Consider the following 21,818-nt stretch of genomic DNA (forward strand, 5'->3'; position numbering starts at 1 on the left):
ACATGTAAAATAGTTCAGTTTTTTGTCCCAGCGTGGACGAAAGTGAGATTTTTAGCCTGTGTTCGAATAAATATCTCTTCGCATCATGGACAGAATTTTTTATTTACTCGTATGATTATTTCATGTGTACATACGAACACAACTTTTCACACATGCAAAAAAAGCCACGAAAAACGTGATTTTTGTACGTGTGCGTAACGCAAAATCACAATTTTTGAGCCTTCACCATGAAAAATTATGTTCGCACCTGTGAGTAATCGTCCATTTAGGCTCAGACGATTTTACGGCTCGGCTACGCCTCGCCTTAAAAATTTCGTCTTCGCCAAAATCGACTTCTTGCTCACACGTACGAAAATAGCTATTTATCCGTGGTGCAAAATGTACTACCACTGATTTTGTTGGGGCAAGCTTCTTGGATAATCATACCTTTCGATTTTGAACGACTATTTCCAAAGTCGAATTGCTGCGCTTTTTGTCAATCTCAAAATACATATTGTTGAATCCATATTTTTCATAAACGGTGAACAAAAAAAATGCTGCTGGACAAGAGTGGATATTCGATAGACAATCAAGCGTGAAAGACAAATTTTTCAAAAATTTGCATTTTCTGAAGATTTTGAAAACAAATTAAAATTATTGATATAAAATGTAAAAGAAAGATGGATAGGTAAAAAAATGCTTGGAAACTTGTGGAAAACTGGTGGACAATTAAACGTATCGGTTTTCACGACTTTTTTTTTCAATTCGGAGTGCGGTGCCTTATTTATTTGTTTTTTTTTAATCTCTTGAACAAAAGGTAGACAGAAAAAACTTTTAGCTAAACAAGGATGGAAATTCGATTGACAATCAAATAGAAAAAAAATTTCAAAAATAGTATATTACATAACTAGGACTTATTTTATTTACGAGTGTGAAGTTTGTACACAGAGGCGAAGCCGAGATTTACAATCATACGAGTAAATATTAGATTTGTTATTTTTTCTTGACATTTTTATTAAAAAACTACAACTATTCCTATAATGAAGAAAAAAGTGGAAAAGTAAAAAAAATGCCTGAACACGTGTGGACAACTATTGGACAATCGAAACCTGTCAGTTTTGACGACTTTATCTCGAATTCGGAAAACTGTACTTTTTCCCGGTCCGAAAAATTATTTTAAACTATATTTTTCAAGAAATGTGGACAAGAAAACTTTTTGCTGGGCAAGGGTGGACATTCGACGGATAATCAAACGTGAAAAAAAATTTCGAAAAATTCTCATTTTTTGACATTTTTACTAACAAACAATAATTATTGCTAATTTAAATAAACAAAAGGTGGACAATTAAAAAAATGCCTGGACAAGTGTGGACAACTGTTGGACAATCAAACGTATCAGTTTTTACGACGTTTTTTTGACTTCGGTGTGTTGGGCCTTATTTCACGTTTTTTTAGTATCTCGTAAACAACAGGTGGACAAAAAAAAATTTTTGCTGGACAAGGGTGCGCATTCGATGGACAATCAAACGTGAAAAAAAATTTCCACAAATTCTCATTTTTTGGCATTTTTACTAACAAACAATAATTATTGCTAATTTAAATAAACAAAAGGTGGACAATTAAAAAAATGCCTGGACAAGTGTGGACAACAGTTGGACAATCAAACGTATCAGTTTTTACGACGTTTTTTTGACTTCGGGGTGTTGGGCCTTATTTCACGTTTTTTTAGTATCTCGTAAACAAAAGGTGGACAAAAAAAATTTTTGCTGGACAAGGGTGGACATTCGATGGACAATCAAACGTGAAAAAAAATTTCCTAAAATTCTCATCTTTTGGCATTTTTACTAACAAACGATAATTATTGCTAATTTAAATAAATCAAAGGTGGACAATTTAAAAAAATGCCTGGACAAGTGTGGACAACAGTTGGATAATCAAACGTATCAGTTTTTACGACGTTTTTTTGACTTCGGGGTGTTGGGCCTTATTTCACGTTTTTTTAGTATCTCGTAAACAAAAGGTGGACACAAAAAAAATTTTTGCTGGACAAGATTGGACATTTGATGGACAATTAAAAAATAAAAATTTTTTTGAAAAAATCGTATTTAGAGGCGCCAACTTCACACGGCTATCAAAATCTATATGATGCCGAAAGGCGCTTTTACCATGGGGGTGGTTGCCACCCCATCTCGGGAGTGGAAATTTTTTCTTATATTTTGACCGCAAAAGTTGGTAAAAACATTCATTCTAAGCAAAAAACATTCTATACATTTTTTGATAAAATTAATAGTTTTCGATTTATTCGCTATCGAAAGTGTTAGTTTTATATCGAAAAAATCGATGTTTTTAATAAGTTTTCTGCTAATAACTCCAAAAGTTTTCGTTTTATCAAAACAACTTTTCCTAACAAAAATATACCTTATGACAAAATAAACAAAACCGTTTTTTTTATTTTCTTTAAGACCAATAGTAATCGAGCTATACTTTATTATATGTTAGCTCTTCTTCGTCAAATGCTAAATATTGTAGTTTCAAAGTCAAAAGACGAGAAAACTATGCATTTTTCGAGGATAACTTGTTCAAACTAATTTAAAGTATTTAAAAATATCTATCGCCAGAAATAAAAAGAAATCTCTAGCTCAAAAATAAAGTGACATAATGAAAATAATGCCAGTCTCTATTTTTTTGAGCTAAAAAGTGATTGGAAGCAGCAACCTAATCACCAACCTAATTAAAATTAGTCATTGACCTTATTTGGTCTTCTTTATTTATGTATTATTAATAGGTTCTGGAAGTTTGACCGGCTTAGAATGATTAGTTTTTAAAAAAATTGAGTTAAAGCGAATAACGAATTTTTGTAGTTTGGAAAAAAATGGCCTTTTCTTCAGAATAGAAAGATTAACATCAGAGATTCGAAAAAAATGTTTAAATATAAAATTGTAGCTCATGTAATTCCCAAGAACTTGGTTTGCAAAAATTTTTTCTGCCGAAAAAATTGAGTGAGCTTTACCAACCCTTTCAAAGTCACCTCTTTTTGCGACGGATGATTTTAAAAGGACTTAATATTAATAGGCTTGTAGATCTTGTAAACTACAAAATTCTTTTTTTACCAAACTTTCTAAGATAAAAAATAAAAACTTACGTTTAAAAAATCAATATATTTTTTTTAACAAAAGGAGAAATCCAATTGGAAGTATAATAATGTAAGTTAGCAATGTTTTTAGTCATCGGGCCTTATTCATTTTTCTTTAGGTATGTATTATTAATAAATTCTAGAAGTTTCTTGGCTTAGAATGATTAGTTTTAAAAAAACTGGGGTTAAAAGCGAATAACAAATTTTTGTAGTTTGGTAAAAAATGCCATTTTCTTCAGAATAAAAAGATTAGCATCAGAGATACGAAAAAATTTTTCAATATAAAGTTGTAGGTTATTTAATTCCCAAGAATTTGGTTCAAAAAAATTTTTTCTACGGCAAAAATTGAGTGAATCGTAAATGAGTATATTATATCGAAAAACATTGTTTCTTTCGATATAAAACTAACACTATCGATAGCGAATAAATCGAAAACTATTAATTTTATCAAAAAATGTATAGAACATTTTTTGCTTAGAATGAATGATTTTATCAACTTTTGCGGTCAAAATATAATTTCCACCCCCGAGGTGGGGTGGCAATAGCGTTACCAGGTGTCCCGATTTGCGTGGGACGTCCCGATTTTCATGGATCTGGGGACGCGTACCGATTCGTACCTGATCGGGACACTGAATGTCCCGATTTTCACCCACGAAAACCAATTTTAGGAGGACTTACAGTGAATTTTATAACTATGTTATAAAAACAAGGCACTCCTAAAAGCGGCAAAATCGAATGAAAAATATAATTTTAATAAAAAATAAATAATTTACTTAATCTACGATTTTTTTGTAGTTTCGTCTGATTATTATTATCTAGGATCAAATACAGATTATAGAAACACCTTGTAGTCCAGTAAATGAACGGGAAATACGGCGATACCGTGTAATTTTCAGGATCAACTCCGAATTGCATGAAAATTTGGACGGCTTGTGTCGTTGCGTTGGTTGCTTTTACTCGGGGTGACAGTCACCCCTAGTTGGGGGGTGAAAACCGCGCGTTTAAAATAAATCCGGGGATGGATAAATATATCTACTAATTCTAAGCAATTTTAGTTTTATAGAATTTTAACTTATTTAATACTTTTCGAGTTATTTACGATTGAAAATGTTTATTTTTCGACAAAAAAATCACGTTTTCAGGCGATTTTCACAAATAACTCAAAAAGTAAGTATTTGATCGAAAAAAATATTCTTAGCAAAAATGTAGCATAATAAAAAGAAATGAAAAAACTGTGAACTCGTAAAGTCTATAGACCCAGCAAAAGCAAAGTTGCAGCTCAAGAAAAATACGTTCTTATTTGTCAAATTCCAAATCAAATATTTCAACGTGAAATAACCAAGAAATTAAGCACTTTTCGGGAAAACCAATTAAAACTTTTTTAATAAAGCTTTATTTTTTTGTTTTAAAAAAGTTTCTAGCATCAAAACTAAGCGAGTTATGCTCAAAATCAAGTTCACTCATTTTTTTTTGCAAAAAAATCTTGAAAATCTCCCCCGAACTTAGAACCCCAAATGAAATTAATCGTTACCGCTTTACAAACGATTTATTTTACTTATGTATTTTTTACATGATTGAAAGGGCCTGAACAAGTCACTAGTCACGATTGTATGCAATATATGAACAGCCATATTTTAACCAATTTTTGTCTTACAGAAAAACAAAATGAATCTGTCATATTTATAAAAACAAAACCTACCTACTTTTTACTCCTTGAGATTTTTGTTTTTGAAAGTTATTTTGAAAAAGGGCATTTTTCAATATTTTAGGAAATTTTTTTTTTACTATAAAACCAATTTTTTTAAAACTAAGCACTCCCAACCGGTAAACCTTATAGATCGTATAAACAATACGCATATAAAGTAAATGGTAAAGCAATAACATTTAATTTTATTTACGGTGCTAAATAGGGGGAGCTTTTCACGATTTTTTTTTACCAAAAAAGGAGCCAACTTTATTTTGAGCGTAACTCGCTTAGTTTTAATGCTAAACTTTTATATAAAACAGTGGTAAGAGCGCCTACCTTTGGATCGAAAGGTCCGAATGGTTGTGAGTTCGAATCTCACCAGGGTCAGAGATTTTTCGTTTATTATAAATTTATAAATGAAAATAGTTTCTGTCCTTGTGGGATCGGTACTCACCGGAGGGACCGCAGACGTTCGGATACAATTAGCATCTCTTTGCAAAGACAATAACGTCGACTTTGCAAAGTAACAAGACACTTACTCAACACACACACTACACATGACACTAGGTACCTGACTGCAAAAATTCACCGTACCTACCATGCCAATGGCCATTAGTTGTCGAGGCATTAGCTAAATAAAAAAAATAAAGATGTTTTTAAACACTTTAAAAATTTTTAATAGGTTTTGCCCAAAAATTGCTTAATTTTTTGATTATTTCAAGTTGAAAAATTCGATTTGGAATTTGACGAATAAGAACGTATTTTTGATCAGCTACAACTTTGCTTTTACTGGTTTTATAGACTTTCTGAACATACAATTTTTTTTGCTTTTTTAAAAGATACATTTTTATTAAGAATATTTTTTTGTTGTTCTGAAGCTATTTTCTTGTGGCATTTTTATGATTAATTATTTATATGGGAAATAAGCCACAATTAAAATGAAAAAAATAATTTTATTAACGTTTCGACGCCCAAATCGGGTGCCGTTGTCAAAATACAAAATATTACTGATAATATTTTTTTGATAAAATTACACGAAAAGTATTGAGTTAGTTTAAAAATTATATAGAACAAAAGTTTTTTAGAGTAGTCAGTCGATCCATTTTGGGACTTATTTAAACGCGCGTTTTTTACCCCCGAGAAGGGGGTAGTTGTAACTGTCACCCCCCAAGTAAAAGCAACCAACGGTAGAAGTTTAACTTTGAAGTAGACAGTAAGTAGAACCTAAAACCAGATTTTCATGCAATTCTGAGTTGACTCCAAAGTTGATTACACCTCAAAACGGTCATTTACTGGGCTATTGTTGTTTATTTGTCCCGATCTACAACCCTAAATCCCGATTTGTTTTTGCTTATGTACCGATTAAAAACAAATCGGGCCTGGCAACACTAGGTGGCAACCACCCCCATGGTAAAAGCGCCTTTCGGCATCATATAGATTTTGATCCTTGGACTATCCACTTCTTATTCTTAAATTATCAAGCAAATCGATCCATTCTGTAAAAATTGCGAGGTGAAAAGCTCCGGTTCCTGGACTATAAATATGACGTTAATTTGCATGTCCAACATTAACATTAACATAAAGGCCTACAGGTATACTCAATGAATTTAAATGATCTTGATAGTTTCGTACAATTTTGTTCCAACTATCTTGAAACTGTAGTCGCGAGAGAGCTCGCTTAAGTAGTACCTAGATACTGAATCAATCTTTATACAAAATCCCTTAAAATAATTTAAATTGATGTTTTTAGCACATAATCAATTTATTTAATCAGCAAACAATATATTCTCAATCTAACCTGTAGGTACTCACCCGTTTGCAAAAAAATTATTTTATAAACAGCAAAAAAGCAGCAATTTTGAACAATTTACTTACTAACAAGAGTGAACTTATGCAGATTTCACATGGTTGTCAACATTAACAGACTTACGCAGATTTCTTTTCCCAATTTTGACAAAATCTAGCAAAGTATATTAGAAGAAAACATAGCTTTTGGATAATGCTAACAGATGCCATCAAAAGCCTAAAATTTAATATTTTGGACTTTCGGATTTTTCACAGTACGCCGACGAAGACGAAATGTGGTCGTTATGCTGTACCATATTTAGTTGCATTCTCTCTCTCTTCAATCCTGAAATCCTGACCCACCGGTGGGGGTGTAGTGGTCGACGTGATGTCGTGTATTGTCCGTCTCCAAGTTCAAATATCTGTCTCTGATTACACAGCCCAACAAAAAAAATTTTTGTTTTGCTGCCGAAAAAAAGTCAACTGATTTTAGTTAATTCATCTGTGCTGATTCCAAGAATATAAACCTTTTCTTTGTATCAGCTCTAGTTTTCGAGATATAACATACTCATCAAATACTTAACAGTTTGCCTATTCCGAAATTTAAATCGTCCGAAGTCATCTTAGCTATTAATAATTTAAACGATAGAAAATCTCCAGGGTACGACTTGATCAGTGGAAAAGTGTTGAAAGAATTACCTCTCAAATGCATAAAACTTATAACGTTTATATTCGATGCCATATTAAACTTAGGTTACTTTCCTGATCAATGGAAAGTGTCTCAGATAATAACCATTCTAAAACCGGGAAAACCTCAAGAAGAAACTACATCGTACAGGCCAATCAGCCTCTTGCCAATCACGTCTAAAGTTTTCGAAAAACTATTAGTAAAAAAACTCGAACCTTGGATCAAAAATCTACTTCCAGACCACCAGGTTGGATTTCGACCCCATCACCAGCGCCGGATAAAGGGGCGGGCGAGCCTGGCGACAGCCCGGGACAAACTGACACTTTTACTGACTCAAAAAATGTGATTTCGATAAACTTTAATTGCAATTTGCGCCGTAATTATACGTAATTAAGAGTTGGCGCAATGATAAGATTTGACCGTTACTTTAAAACGAATCGATTCGTATAAGTTTTATTGAATTTGAGTGACATTATATTTTCTATAAGATGTGTGCGATGTCCTTTTGAGGGACGCCGATATAAAAATAAAATATCTTTTTACATTCATTATTTTCTTAGATTTTATATATTAACATTTTTCCTTAAACACTGATTTAATTAAATTGTAATATCTATAAGAAAAGTATTTCTATCTATAGTTAGAATTTATAACTCAAAAAAAGATTAAAAGGATCCCCCAAACCAACGCGAAACTTTCGCAGCCGCAACCTACGCGGAATCGCGGCGAATCGATAGGCACGGCGACTTATGAGCGTGTTCACACTAGTTGGGGCGGTATCCGCAACGGTCGCGGTAGATCAGCGTTGTTTTCATGAAACGCTGCATGCACGGTTTTTTCCGCTGCCGTTGTAGTTTCGCGTGAATTAAAATGTCTGTTACAGAAAAACTCATTGAAATTGTGAAAAAATATCCTATAATATATGATTTAATTAAGTAAAGATTAGAGAAATATAAGAAAAAAGGATAAAATCTAGGATAGTGTAGGGTTAGAATTAGGAGAAAATGATTGAATTAAAATGAATATTTTAAATTAGTAAAAATGCATGAATTTTCATGAACTACTCATCCATTCTCAGAAATAATATTTGATTAATGATTATGAAATAAAGATAATAACATCAATAAAGATAACATCAGTTAAAAAACCAACTGTCAAGCGTAGGTTTTTCCTGGTCATTCTCAAGTAGTTTTCTGATGCTGACCTCTCAAGGTTCTTTAGTGTTCCCTTACAAGTCTACATTCAGGCCCTTGTTCCCATATTTTCACGGTTTGCGTGCGGGAGTGACATTTTGGCAATTTCCTAGATTATTGTAAAATTGTTGTAAGATTGTTGTTTTAATTGACCAGCCAAAAAGATCAGCAGGCCTAAAACTCTTACGCCTACTGCCTTCCTAGTTAGCTGGTCAGCAATGCGGTTGCCGTTATTTCCATTGTGCTCCGGGTAACTATGTATTTATCGGGAAGTTTATCTGACAGTTTTATTAAATATCTGTCAGATAAACTTCTCGTTAATTAGTTATCCGGAGATGAAAAGACCGCCCTAAAATTATAATTTGTTCATATTTGTATGGCGAACAGTTGCGTCAGGTTCCGCGCCAATGTGGGAAAGCCTTGTCCGCTACCGTTTCGCCTGCGAATGTTCCGCAACGAAAAATTCGCGTCGCAAAAGTTTCGCGTCGCAAAAGTTTCGCGTCGGTTTGGGGGATCCTTAAAATTCACTAATAAAAATAACGTAACCTAAGAATTGTTATGGCTTTTACTACTCTTTACTGGAGACAAATGCTTTTGAGGATCTATTAAAAGTGTTCATATTTTTAAACAGGACATTTGTCACGTATCGCTTAGGTATGTTAACAATCTATTTTACAAAATGAAAGGAAGATCAAGTTTTTAAATAATTATTATCAACAAATTTAAGAATAGTAAGCGCTACGTACTATATGTATGTATATAGCCCAGTAAATGAACGTGAAATACAGCGATACTGCGATACCGTATAATTTTCATGGTCATGACAGATTTGCTTGAAATTTTAATTTAGGTTCCGATTACCTTCCACTTCAAAGTTGGACTTATGCCGTTGGTTGTTTTTACTTGAGAGGTCACCTCTTCTCGGGGTGAAAAACATACGTTTAAAGTAAGTCCGGAAATGGATAAATAGGCTGATTTCAAACAACTTTTGTTCTATTATAAAGTTTTTTTAATTAAGCCAATACTTTCCGAGTTATTTTTGAGTGAAAATGTTTATTTTTTTACAAAAAAACCCACATTTTCAGGTGATTTTTTACAAATAACTCAAAAAGTAACTATTTTATGGAAAAACATATTCTTAGCAGAACGGTAGCTTATAAAAAACGAAAATGATATATTCATAAGTCTATAGATCTAGTAAAAGTTAAGTTATAGCTCATGAAAAAAAAGTTCTTATTCGTCAAATTCCAAGTTAGGTATTTCAATGTGAGATAACCAAAAAATGAAGCACTTTTCGGGGAAAACTCATTAAAACTTTTTTAAAGTGTTAAAAAAAAGCGTTATTGTTATTTTGTTATAAAAGTTTCTACCATCAAAACTAAGCGAGTTACGCTCCAAATACAGTTGCTACCTTTTTTTGCAAAAGGGAAAATCTCCTCCTTTTAAACTCCCCAAATAGAAATTCATTACCTTTACATGAACAAATTCTTCAAATAATATCAAATGAAATTACTTATTGCAGTAAAACTATACCAAATAAGCACATTATTGCCATCTTCTGTTCCTGAAGATATTTTGGAACGTACCCGTAAAGCAAAATATTGTAGCAATATTTTAGATTCTACTAGTGATAGTAGTCATAAGGAACAACTTTAATAATTATTAACGTTACGTTTAGTCGATATTAATGACATCGACATAAAAATCAGGGAGCATTTTATTGACTACCAAGAAGTTAAAGCATCAACAAGCTACTCATTATATTATGAGATAGATAATGAAACAATTAATGAATGATTTTCAATTGAATTCAAATTATTGTAGAGGCAAAGGATATGTCAATGGCTGTAACATGAAGGGAACCACAAGGTGTATAAGCTCTTCTTTGAAAAGAATTTCTCTTTCTATATCATGTGGCTATCAATCCGACAATTTCGTCATTGGGGATGCAGCCATATCTTGCACACAATTAACATCTTTTTTGGTATTGAAAAAACGTTTATACACATGTTTTCTGTTTGTTGACATTTTTGAATTTGTCTTTATCTTTTATCTCCCTTTTTCATTGCTTGAACTTCAAATGCTCTTGTTATTTAATATGTTGCATCAGTTATAAATAATAATAACTAGGTATTGTAATATTTTTAAATACATCTATTTTTACACAGTTCTTTATTGTGAAAGTTTAAAAATTTTTGTCTTTTTTACTATGTTTTTTATATTTGCAGTACATTTGTAGATTCTTCTTTGAAAGGGCGCCGAATTTTGTGTTGCCCGGGCGCTCAAAACTCTAGAACCGGCCCTGCCTATCACTCAACAATCCAACAAGTTCACAGAGTGGTAAAACATATAAATGCTGATTTTGAGATCAAAAGGTACTGTTCAGCGGCATTTCTTGACGTTAGGCAGGCATTTGACAAGGTATGGCGTGATATACCGCAGATATATAGTGATATACCGTGATTACCGCAGATATACTTCCAGCTCTTCAGGAACCACTAGAGGAGAGACTACCTACAGAAGAAATGATGCTAGGAACATTTGCCCACGATACTGCAATCCTAATCTCACACACTGACCCTATTTATGCCTCGCATCTCCTTCAAGCGTATCTAGACAGAATACAAGGTTGGTTTTTGGAATGGAAAATTAATGTCAATGAAGCAAAATCTATTCATGTTACATTTACAACACGAAGAGGAACTTGTCTTCCTGTAACTTTAAACAATCACCAATTACCATCAGCCAACGAGGTAAAATATCTTGGTATTCATTTGGACAGAAGTCTCACATGGAGGAAACATATCTGGACCAAGAGAAAGCAACTAGGTCTCCAATTCAGAAATATGTATTGGTTAATGGACCGTTCATCAAGACTATCTCTGGATAATAAATTGCTGCTCTATAAGGCCATACTTATGCCAATCTGGACATATGGGTTGGAACTATGGGGAACAGCCAGTCACTCCAACATCGAAATCATCCAACGCTTTCAATCAAAAAACCTCAGAAGCATCACTAATGCACCTTGGTACATCAACAACAGAATTATTCATCGAGACCTTAAAATGGATATGGTTCAAGAAGTCATCACAAAACGTAGCGCTGCATACATTGTTAAGTTGGAGGATCATGAAAACCAGTTTGCACTTAACCTCCTAGTCCTAGACAATTCCCAAGAACAGCGTAGGTTAAAGAGGTTCAAACCACTGGACTTGCCATTTAGAGTAAACTTTTAAACTAATTAGTTAGAAGTTATAAAATGTAATTATTTTCTACATAACTTTATAAAAATTGTACTTTGATTTTACCAGTGGGTAAAATCTTTCTTGTCCTTACTTTTGTTTATTGTTGACACTCAATAGATTGCAAAATACATACTTTTAAATAAAATTAAAAAAGTAGCCTCTGCACCGAAGAAGAAGCGATCACACAAGAACCATCAACCATCATTAGAAGAAGTAAAATACATTATAATGAAGGGGAACAATGGAAATGCACCAGGAAAGGACGGAATAAATCTAGAACTAATAAAATACAGATGAGACATATTGCATGAAAAAAATACACGAATTGATTAAGAAAATATGGAAAGAAGAGACAATGCCGAAGGAGTGGGAAATTGGACAGATTATAACGATCCATAAAAAAGGCGACCAGCATAAGTGTAAGAACTACATAGATATTACACTATTAAACGTTGCTTATAAAATATTATCGTCAATAATACAAAAAAGGTTAACGGATGAAACAAAAAATATCATAGGACAATACCAATGCGGTTTCATAAAAGGCAGATCAACAATAGATGCAATACATACCATAAAACAAATCACGGAAAAAAGCACACGATCATCAACATAAAATAGAAATATTATTTATAGACTTTGAACAAGCCTTTGACTCAATAAAGAGAAAGGAAATAATGAAAGCCTTAAAATATCAAGCAGTAAGTAAAAATTTAAGAAACCTAATAAAAATGTCAATGAACAAATCAAAAGTAAGTATTCTAACAGAAAAATGGGAAACAGAAGAATTCAAAATAAATAAAGGAGTGAGACAAGGTGACTCACTGTCAGCTACACTATTTAACCTGACAGTAGATTTTGTGTTAAGAAAGATTCACAATAATGGAAACCTAAGAGCATCAGGTTACCAACTAATCGCCTATGCAGATGATATAGCGATAGTAACAAAAACACGAAAAATCATGAAAAAATTATTAATGGAGATTGAAGAAGATGGAAAGAAGCCGGTGACACACCCCTCTGACTTATTAAAATAAACATTATTGAAGTTCTCATGGACTTTCGGCCCTCGCTAATAACGTAATCTTTCATTTTGCGTTTAAATTTTTCAAAAATACTTATTAGTTTTCTCAGGAATCGAAAAAAAATGAATCCCCATTTGAATAGCATTGCAGCCGAAATTACGTTCCCATCCTCTTAACAAGGAACATAATGTCCATTTTCCAATCTATACAGGGTGTCCAGAAACTCTACCGACAAACGAAGACAGGAGATTCCTCATATAATTTTAAGACATTTTAACCCAATTCATCTAGTCCGAAAATGCTTTCTGGGGGAGCTAGAGCTCTTTGAAGATGGCGTCTTGTAATTAGTTTTTCTTAAATACCTCCAGAACGCTTCTATTTAGAATAACAAAAATTGGTACGCGTATTTATCTTCTAGAGATAAATCGATTTCATCCATTGTGAATTTCTAGTACCGGTCATAGCTGTCCGTTTTGGGTAGGGCAACGGTTATTTTATTGCATAACTTTTTTATCTTTATCTTTTAAGCATTTTTGATACTGGATTATTATATTGTGAGATATTCTAGTACTAAAATGAACTCTTGATTTAAGTGGGTAGGACACACCGTTTTCTAGAAAAATAGATTTGAAAATTTTTCGTTTTTTGAATTTGAAAAAAAAAATTGTAAATTTTTTTCAAAAAAATCGGTGTATTTTACCAACTTATACCAAGAGTAACTTTTAGTACTGTACTAGAATACCTCATAATTTAATAATCTAAAGTCACAAATTCTTAAAAATTAAAGACAAAAATGTTATGCGATAAAATAACTTTTGACCTGCCCAAAACGGACGCATATGACCGATACTAGAAATTCGCAATTAATGAAATCGATTCATCTCTGGAATATAAATAAACGTACCAATTTTCGTTTTTCTAACTGGTTTTTTTTTTAATTTTTTTTTGGAAATTCAAAAAACGAAAAATTTTCAAATCGATTTTTCTAGAAAACGGTGTGTTCTACCGAGTTAAAGCAAGAGTAACTTTTAGTACTAGGATACCTCATAATGTAATAATCCAGTCTCAAAAATACTTAAATGTTAAAGACATAAAAGTTATGCGATAAAATAACAAAACAGACGCCTATGACCGGTACTAGAAGTTCACAATAAATGTAATCGATTTATCTCTGAAAGAAAAATATGCGTACCAATTCTCATTTTTCTAAATAAAAGCGTTCTGGAGTTATTTAAGAAAATCTAATTACAAGACGCCATCTTCAAAGAGCTCTACATAGCTCCCTTAGGAAGCATTTTCGGGCTACAAGAATTGAGTTAAAATGTCTTACATTTATCTGAGCAATCTCCTGTCTTCGTTTGTCGGTAGAGTTTCTGGACACCCTGTATATAGTAAATAATTTTAGAAAAAATTTGGAACTATATGAAAATGTACTATCCATATACAAACAAGACGTCAAACAAGAAATAAAATACAACTGAATAATATTCCTGTCCTAAAAATTTAGATGCAAGTGATAATTAAATATTGAGAAACCCCAAGTAATTAGCTAGCTACCTGCTTTACCGCGCGGTGTTAAATTTCCTGTAATAAAATTTGACCCTTCGATTACCTCAGGTACAAACACAATTTGGTGTCGAAAGTTCGCCCGCCGATTATGAGTTTTTGAAGCGTGAAATTTTGGAAATCTCATTTTGATACAAAACTGAATATTATGTAATAAAAAAAATGTGCAAGTTTCCTATTAAAATTGTTTATATTAAACAACTGTTCTTGCCCACATAGTGACTCTAGAGATATTTGGCAGATCGCTGATCCCTGTCAATTCTTTGAGGTTTCGGCTTTAAGATTTATTAAAAAAAATTCAACATTTTATCAAAATTGTTATTAAAAAAACCGTTTGAAATATACCATATACCTAACTGTTTAGTTATAACAATTAGAATAACTACGTTTTTTATGTCATACTCTGTCATCTAAGATTGTAAGCTCACAAGCTGATCAAAAAATACATATTAAGGGAAGGGCGCAAAATGTCGCCTATCAAAATTTTCAATGTGTTTTAAATGTATGTACCTACTTTAAATCCTGAGAAAACTAATAAAATTTTTTTGAAAATGTAAACGCAGAATGAATGATTACTTTATTACCGAGTGCCGAAAGTCCCTTAAAATAAATAAATAGTTTCTTTTGAATGAAATATGTATTTGCAATTAAAAATCACACTAAATGTTTCTTTTATTTTCACCCCCGTAACTTATTAAAATAAATATTATACATTGAAGTTTTCAGAGACTTTCGGCCCTCAGCAATAATGTAATGTTGCATTCTGCGGTTAAATTTTTCAAAAAAAAATACTAGTTTTCTCAGGATTCGAAAAAAAAATGAATACATTTAAAACACAATGAAAATTTTGACAGGCGACATTTTGCGCCCTTCCCCTTAATATGTATTTTTTCATCAGCTTTTCAGTAAGCTTACAATCTTAGATGCAAGCATGTGGCATAAAAAATGTCAGTTATTCTAATAGTTTATAAGCTATAAAGTTAGGTATTTTTCAAACAGTTTTTTAATGACAATTTTAATAAAAAGTTGAATTTTTTAATAGATCCTAAAGGCGAAGCCACAAAGAATTTACTGCGATCTGTCAAATATTTCTAGAATCACTATGTGGGCAAGTACAGTTGTTTAAACAATTACTCTCTAGGGAAACAAATTAAATATCTTATTAACTATTTAGTGGATCTGGTTGAAATTTAGCACTCTTCAATAGGGCTTTTCATTCACAGTCATTTGTTTCGAGCTTCTGTCATATGTCGTATAATCCGTGTATATTAATATTATACACAGATTATACAACATATCACAGAAGCTCGAAACAAATGACAATCGATGAAAAGCCCTATAACACATTATTAACTGACATAATTTCAAGTAATTATATTGGATGTCATTATGCAAAAAATAAAGTTGTTCTGAAGCTATTTCCTTGTGGTATTTTTTATAATCTACTATTTTCAATGGGAAATAAGCCACAATTTTACCAAACAAATTATTTTATTAACGTTTCGACGCTTAAGTCGGGTGTCGTTGTCAAAATACAAAATAATATTAAATTAAACAAAAATGTTGTTGCTTAGTAAAAAATTCTTCTAATAATTTATTTAATCTGACTCATTTATTATATCGGCAATTCAGACAAGTATTATACATTTTAAAGTAGAAGACTTTAAAATTAAATGATATTGCCAATATTGATGAGTTGCGTTCCTGGGACGACTTTACTAAAAGATAGTTCATTTGATTACATGAAATTAACCCAACTTAAGGCCCATCCTTGAATATTTTAACTGTAAAAATCTCTATTTCAAAAATTTCTTTCAATACAAAACAAAATCTATTCATGAAGTAGTACTCTTTACGTCAATCTGATGTTTCCTCAACCCCAGTTCAAAAATTCTATTATACAGTATGTCCCTGTAAGTTGTATCCATATGGAAAACTTTTTTATTATTAATTTTACGAAAAAAAGTTATTCTTCATAAAAAGCTCTGCATGGTCCAGAACCTAAGATTCAACCATCAGATATCAAATTTTATGAATATTATACGAGGTATGTCAAAAAGTTTGAATTTCACTCAAGAGTAAAGTAGCTTTATTTTTCACAATATTGAAAATTGCTATTATGAAAAGTTGTTTTGAATTAAAAACTATATTCTAATATGCAATTACATCCTTCTAATTGAAAAAAAATTTGTTTTTGAAAAATTATGGGTAACTAACATTATTTTCAGTAATTTTATTTCTAATAACTCTTTTATTATTAATTTTACGAAAAAAGTGATTCGTAATAAAAAGTTCTGCATGGTCTAAAATACTCTAAAACCTAAAATACAACCATCTTATGTCAATTTTATACGAGGTGTGTCAAAAAAGATAAATTTAGATCAAAAGTAAAGTACTTCAAAATATTTCAATAAGAAGGATGTAATTACATACTGAAACATGGTTTTTAATTTTTAATAACTTTTCATAATAACAATTTTCGATATTGTGAAAAATAAAGGTATTTTACTCTTGAGCCAAATTCATATTTGTTGACATACCTTGTATAAAATTGATAAAATTTGACATAAGATGGTTGTATTTTAGGTTTCAGACCATGCAGAATTTTTTATTAAGAATCACTTTTTTTCGTAAAATTAATAATAAAAGAGTTATCAGAATTGAAATAACTGAAAATAATGTTACGTTATCCATAATTTTTCAAAAAAAAAAAATTCGATTAGAAGGATGTAATTGCATATTAGAATATAGTTTTTAATTCCAAACAACTTTTCATAATAGCAATTTTCAATATTGTGAAAAATAAAGCTACTTTACTCTTGAGTGAAATTCAAACTTTTTGACATACCTCGTATAATATTCATAAAATTTTATATCTGATGGTTGAATCTTAGGTTTTGGACCATGCAGAGCTTTTTATGAAGAATGACTTTTTTTCGTAAAATTAATAATAAAAAAGTTTTCCATATGGATACAACTTACAGGGACATACTGTACAATACACCCTCTGGAGTGAAAGGTTCGGACCTACACAATGAAAGGATTAACGTGATTAAGATTGTAAATTTTTAAATAAAACAAATTTAACAAAATAATGTATACCGATATACTCCGGTCAACTTACGCATCCGAGGCTACAAAAATTACCATCAAGCTGAAAATTGGAAGGATTGTTAAAAATACCATCATAAATGAAATCTAAAAAGTCCTCATAAATCCGAGCCCTGCTAAAAATTTTATGTGGGGTCAAAGGTCACCAAATATGGTTTTTAGCGATTTTCAGGGAAACGGTAAGTTTTATCGTAAAGTTAGTTCTGACAAAAAATGTAGACTAGATAATTATCTATAAAAAATGCCTTATTACTTTTTTTCCTGGGAGCCACCGTTTTTGAGATATAACGATTCAAAAAGTGGTAATCGTCATAATATGCGCACACGTTTCCACACCACCTTTGAGGTAGTGTACTTAGCGCGTTTTTTTAACGTGGTTTCCCCAGTAGGCCTATTCCACGGATCTGTTATGATTCTGTTTAATTTAAAGCTATTTAATAATTGATATTGGCAAGCGGTATATTAAAGCGGTATAAATTAAAAAAAAGGGAAATTGATCAAACTGGTTCATAATTTTCTAATACTTCTGCTTCCCTTGTTCTTCTTCTCATTGTTCTTCTTCCTTTTCTTCATCTTTAGTTCTTCTCCTTCTTCTTCTTGTTCTTCTTCTTCTTGTTCTTCTTCTTGTTCATCCTGGGTTTTTTCACGCTCTTCATTACATTCCTGGCCGCAAAATAAGCATTGTTTTTTAAAACAAAAAGCTGGTTCACTTATACGTGCTCTAGTAAGAGGAGGACTTTTGGTCGATGTACTGGCTTCTTTTCTAAAAACAATTTCACCTTCAGTTAAAATTTTAGAGCAAATAAAACAATATTCTGACATTTTTGTTATAACAATGAAAATAACACGAACTACACGATAAAAAACATATAGGTTTAACACGTATTTTCACTCCGGAGTAGTACTCAAGACTAATTAATACCTCGAGGGTGTCATCTACCTGAAGGATTTCGCCACCCAGGAAAATTACGGTGTAATTTGCATAAGTAGTTATTAGTACTTAGCAATAAACATTTTGCCTAGAAAGTTGTCTTTCATTATTATGTTCAAACCCTTCTGAGAAGAGAATAGGTAGGGGATTAGATTAGCTGACGAACGTGTTTATTCCGACAAAACCCATCTTTGCAAATTGAACTAAGGCGCATAAATAAAAAGAATTATTATAAGTTAATACTTTGTCATTTGTTGTATTTTGTTGTGTATTTTTGTTGGGATTAAGCCGTAAAATTCAAATAATTCTTATTATTTTCGCGTTACATTCACTTTGTAAAGATTTTTTTGTTGGCACTGTAATATAATACAGCTTATGGAAGACATCCCTCGGTAGACCGCAAGCTGTATAGTAGAAACATTATCATGTTTATAATCTTATATTATTATGTGTAATATAAGTTAAGTTGACCGTAGAATATTATGTTTACTTGTATTACAGCTTCAGTGATGTATACAATACACCTGGTGTACTAATACATAATATATTATGACGATTAGAAGTCTTTCAACTCTTTGAATCGTTGTATCTCAAAAACAGTGCCTCTTAGGAAAAAAACTATTAATACATTTTTTATAGATAATTATCTAATCTACATTTTTTGTTAGAAATAATTTTACGATAAAACTTACCGTTTCGCTGAAAATCGCTAAAAACCAGATTTGGTGACCTTTGAGACCTTTGACCCCGCGTAAATTTTTTAGCAGGGGTCGGATTTATGAGGACTTTTTAGATTTCATTTATGATGGTATTCTGACCAATCCTGCCAATTTTCAGCTTGATGGCAATTATTGTAGCCTCACTCCTATTTTTGAGTCTAACTAGAACGGTCTAATATATTTTGAGATCATTTTAGTATTTGCATATTATGGTATTTGCATCGTACTGTAAAAATCCATATAATATGCTAAATAAATAAACAAAATAAAAAAATAAATAAGATTGTTTCAATAGTATTAGGGAAATACTTTGTATGCTCTATTGATAAGTGATATACCTGTATAGTTTGTGCAATACATTTTATCACCCTTATTGTGTATGGGAATACTAACACTCTCTTTTCAGGAGGTTGTCAAATGCTCTTTTTCAAATGCTTGTTGTCAAAAAATAGAAAATTAAAATCAAAAATCGACCTGTTGCGGTAATTTCTAATAATGTTGTTTATTTAGCTAATAATGAATGTATGCGTTACTTTATGGACCTACTCATTTTTTCCACCCTGTACCAATTTGAAGCAACGTGTTATACATTTTTGGAATCAGCCAGCGAAATCTGTAAATTGAAAAGAATGGGGGTTTCGTTTAAAAAAGGTGATGACGTCATCATACGAAGGTGGTTCACCCTGTATATTAGATTATAATTTGAAAAAAATAGAAAATTAAAATAAAAAATCGACTTGTTTCGGTAATTTCTAATAATGTGGTTTATTTAGTTAATAATGAATTTATGCGTTACTTTATGGACGCACATAATTATACAGTGCTAGTCAAAAGTCCGTACCCCCCCTCGTATCTTTTGAACGGTTATACCTATAATAGTGAAATTTGGAGATAGGAAATAAACGGACGTAAGCTTCTTAACTAGTCATGACAGGTGACGTAATAGTGACAGATGACTTTACAGCGCCACTGTGACAGATAATTTTAAATGGGACCTTATGGCAAGTGACACCTCGTTTGAAAGGTATTGAAAATACCTATTCAGTCATACTAATATTGTTTAAGTTTAAGCTAATTCTGACAAATTAATGAAATAAATATAAAATTGTAGTTTCATTTAATTAATTCAAAATTCAAAATTCCGCCTATGATTACTTGTCAAAAAGGTTGACGTTGACGTAAAAACTACTAGAGAATCCAAAAACGTCAACTTTTTTGACAAAAAAACCATAGGCGTACATTTGAATTTTTATTAATTAAATGCGAAGCTACAATATTATATTTATTTAATTTATTCACCAAAATCAAAATCAACTAAAACACAAAAAAATTAGTATGGCTGAGTAGGTATTTTGAATACCTTTCAAACGAGGTATCACTTGCCATAAGGTCCCATTTAAAATTATCGGTCACAGTGGCTCTGTAACGTCATCTGTCACTATTACGTCACCTGTCATAACTAGTTAAGAAGCTTACGTCAGTTAATTTCCTCCATCCAAATTTCACTATTATAGGTAAAACCGTTCAAAAGATAAGAGGGGGGGTACGGACTTTTGACTAGCACTGTATATTATAAGAATTTGAGTAGCCTCACGATCAGTAATATCGATAAAATACAATTATATAACATATAATTATGTGTAATGTTTCTGTAGAAGGTGTTTTCAAATAAAAAATTATAATAAAAATCTTGCAATTTTATCAAAAGTCTAAATAAGCTTTGTCTATTTACAAGATACCCCCTGCCGAGAGGGTTTCTGTACCTGTTGACTTGCTGACTTTTCGATATCGACAACAAGGACAGCCTCTGATCACCGAGCGAGATCTTTAGCAGGACTCTGAGATTTTTTAAAAGTTTAAACAAAATAGGTGCTTTGTGTTACACTTTATGCTAAAAACAAAAACAGATTCGGAAAGTGGGAATAATTCTCTAGTGACGTATTTGCATTTAAATTTTTTTACGTTAATTTTAAACAAAATTTTTTTTAAAAACATATTGTTTAAATAATTTAATAATTTAAAAACAAATAGAGCACTAGAACTTTTCAATTCCTTTTACATTGAAATTTCAATTTTATTTAAACTTTTACATTGAAATTTAGATACGCCCACTGCCCAGAATCGCGAGGAATGGCCTTAAGAATATCCACCACAAAAAAATCATAGCATGTGATCTGTCTTTAAAAAGACAACCAAATGCAACGGTGGCAGTAAAATTCTCGCGTTAGAGACTCCACAGTAAATCACGAGGGAAACCAGGAAAAACCTCGTGATACTATCTCGACATCGTAAGTATTTGTGTTTACATTTAGTTTACTCTCAAATCTAGTACCAAATTCAGATTTTAATATGTTTAAATTATAAATAATATTAATAATACTAGATATTATATACATAATACTAAAATATAAAATATGTACTAACTCGATATGTTACTGACTTACTAATCGTGGTATTTTCTTTCTATTGACTTCCTCTTTTAGTATGGATAACCACATCCTACTGCATTCTACCGAGGAATTTGCGACACAATTGGTTTCATTTAGCATAATTAGAGCCGCTTCTTTGATTTTTCTCTTTTTACTATCTGTTTCCTTCAGGACTACACTTGAATCTCTCCACTGAACTCTACGTTCATTATCCCATGCGTGTTGACATATTTGAGATCTATCAAATTCTCTATTTTTAATATAAGACTGATGTTCACTTATTCTAACGTTTAATGGTCTTGATGTTTCACCTAAATACAATTG

The 21,818-nt window shown here is 31.6% G+C and overlaps 1 protein-coding gene across 1 annotated transcript in view; it reads left to right on the forward strand.

The window, feature by feature from the left end:
- The window catches only part of LOC126889713 (uncharacterized), an 86,487-nt gene that overhangs the window by 25,290 nt on the left and 39,379 nt on the right, over window positions 1-21,818 (forward strand). The gene's annotated exons all lie outside the window — the stretch shown is intronic.

The sequence above is a fragment of the Diabrotica virgifera genome, chromosome 8 (assembly GCF_917563875.1).
Source record: "Diabrotica virgifera virgifera chromosome 8, PGI_DIABVI_V3a".
NCBI lineage: Eukaryota > Metazoa > Arthropoda > Insecta > Coleoptera > Chrysomelidae > Diabrotica > Diabrotica virgifera.